This window comes from Betta splendens, chromosome 1, assembly GCF_900634795.4.
Source record: "Betta splendens chromosome 1, fBetSpl5.4, whole genome shotgun sequence".
NCBI classification, from domain to species: domain Eukaryota; kingdom Metazoa; phylum Chordata; class Actinopteri; order Anabantiformes; family Osphronemidae; genus Betta; species Betta splendens.
The window spans coordinates 21,237,545-21,240,296 of NC_040881.3; the positions used below are offsets into that span (position 1 = coordinate 21,237,545).

A 2,752-nucleotide genomic window follows, 5' to 3' on the forward strand; every position below is an offset into this window, starting at 1 on the left:
TCGGATGGCCAGGGTGACTGAGCTTTACCCGTCCGCTTGTTCCATTTCTTGGAATACTTCTCAATCTCCTGAGAAAGGAGAGGATGTTTCCTCCCCAAGATCGCAACTGGAGACATATCTTTGAGTCATTATTCCTATATCTGGAGAAAAAGCACTGGTGAAATGTATGCTATAAATTGTGCAAACAACCAGAATTTTAATGAGAATGAAAGTGTTTTTTTTTTTTTTATTACTTTATTTTATTCTATTAATTCTTTATTTACTTAATTTTTCATTTACCTTATTCTCCAGCGACTTTATCTCTGCACCCCTCTATAACTCAAAAATGATTAATGTGATACGTCACCTTTTTTTCTCACTTGCACACACTTTCACACACACACACACCAGAGCCTATAGCCCTGTATACTGAAACACACACACTCTCGAGCCTAATGCTCTTAACAGCTGTGACACATACACACAGATAGGAGAAGTGAACACTCGAAGAGGAACAAAGCTAGTCTCCGGGCCCAATTTGGAAGTCCAAACCAATTTAGCAGTTAGCACTGCTTCCCCCTTTTTCTTTTAATCGAAGAACGGCCACAATCTGCACACTCTCTGTGATCTGCTCCACCAGTCCCAACCACAGTGCGGAACGTTATTCTAACCTTCACAAATTACATCGAACAAAAATTACCGCAATGTCCACATTGGACACACAAAAATATTAAAATTACCAAAAATGATAAATGATAGTTAAAATGAAATGTTAAAATGTTGCAAAAAATGTTTAATCTAGACAGCACTCACCCAACGGCTCTCCCCAGACTGTTCAAAAACAAACAAACACACACACAGACACTGAACAGCGAGGCTTTATCTCCCCGCCACACACTCTCTCTCTGCTCCAAAGGACGGAAAGGGAACGCACACTGTCAATTATTAACACACACTCAAGGTTTTTTAACTTCACAGACACAAACTCAAAAAAATGTTATCACCACGACACCTATTAATTATTAACCCCACAACAACTTAACAATTATCACACTATCCTTAAATGCATTACATATACTAAAACATACACTCACCCCAACTTAACTATACTTGCGCAATACTAACACGTCGACACACTGCAGTTCAATACGCAATCAACTCAACGCGCTTTTACCGGTTATCCCTATGTTACCAGGCCTCACAAACCTTGGGAAGCTCTACACTTGGATTGATCCGTTTCAAGCTTAATGTAGATTCCCAATACTTTACACAAGCCTACAGTGCCTAATAAATTTCGATTCTATCGAGCAGGTCAAATTTACCGAATTTCACAACCCGTTGCACCGAGGCCGCACTGTCTACCGACGCCGGTACCGTACGTCTTTCCCTTTAATTTGACAGCTGCTCAACGAGGTATGGTTCAGTGACCCCGCTCAATACCTGGACCAAATTTTCCAGCGTCGACACAGAACTTACACAGCCTTAAATTTATTTTATCCAAATGCAGACTACAACGCCCATACTTTAGATTTCCCAAACGTCGCCTGCCTCAAGTTAACCTACGTAACTTCTAGAGGTCAATAGGCCATGTCATTTTTTCCCAAGCGCAAGATAGCACATACACACACAGCAGTTGGTTATGCAAAGCAGCTATTTACAGCAGTATAAGTAAGCACAGGTAAATTCTGCACCGCCTCTCTTTGTCTCTCCCACACAGATAATTTACTTAAAGCAGCCAAATCAGAATTTAATGATCAGATTTCTCTAATCTTACCAACATTTGCTCACACTGTCTCGAACACAGAGAATCGTCACGTAAAAGCTTTAAGCGCTATTTACCTTCACTGATGACGACGGTCGTGCGTCCGGGCCAGTCCGGACAAATGTTGGTTCTGGAAACGGCTCCTCAGGCCTGTGTTCGTGACGCCATTTTGTCGTGTATTTTGATGGTCCGACCTTATCAGAGATTTCACACGGACTCAAACTTTTATGCTCAAATTAACAAATGAATTTATTACACATAATGAAATAGTACAATTACAGAATTTTCATGAGAGAGGTGGTGGCCAAATTCACCTGGAGGTTCGTCTGCAGAACAAACTGAGAGGTCGAAAAAGGTCAGCTGGGTGACTGCAGCAGACCCTCTGCGAAGCACTCTAAGAAACATCTCCCCATGCCCACTATATAAAGCTGTGTTGTTTATGCAACCAGCAAGTTCCTACGTGTCCATCGAAAGTCCATGTTTACACAGCTGCAGCAGCGTATTTGTTTCAGTGGCCAATCTGACACCACGGTCAACTTGACCCTCGTTGCAGTGGACAGAAATAACCCCATAAGAGTAACAGAATATACTACACAGCTTAAGATGGACATGTTCTGATGCCAGGCAACTTTAAAACAGCTCAATACACCATAAAAGCACAGTTTCAAATGCTGTGGTTTAAACTAGTGTTCTTATGACCTGAAAAGCTCCAAAACGATGTTTTACTGTTTGTGCATTGGTTTTTAACTATACAGTTTGTAATGGTCATGTTCTCATGCCAGGCTACTTTAAAACAGCTCAATGCATCCTAAATGTACAGTTGCATATGCCGTGGTTTAACCTAGTGCTCTTATGACCTGAAAAGCTCAAAAACGATGTTTTAGTGTTTATGCATTGGTTTCTAACATTACAGCTTAAGATGGTCATGTTCTGATGCCAGGCAACTTTAAAACAGCTCAATACACCATAAAAGCACAGTTTCAAATGCCTTGGCTTAAACTAGCGTTCGTA

The 2,752-nt window shown here is 41.0% G+C and overlaps 1 long non-coding RNA gene across 1 annotated transcript; it reads right to left on the reverse strand.

The window, feature by feature from the left end:
* Positions 1 to 214: 214 nt before the first annotated feature.
* LOC129604680 (uncharacterized) lies at positions 215 to 2,328 on the reverse strand. Its single transcript, XR_008695762.1, has 2 exons — positions 2,056 to 2,328; positions 215 to 1,935 (listed from the first exon to the last, which is right to left on the reverse strand). It is a non-coding gene; the product is annotated as an uncharacterized LOC129604680 (long non-coding RNA).
* Positions 2,329 to 2,752: the final 424 nt, after the last annotated feature.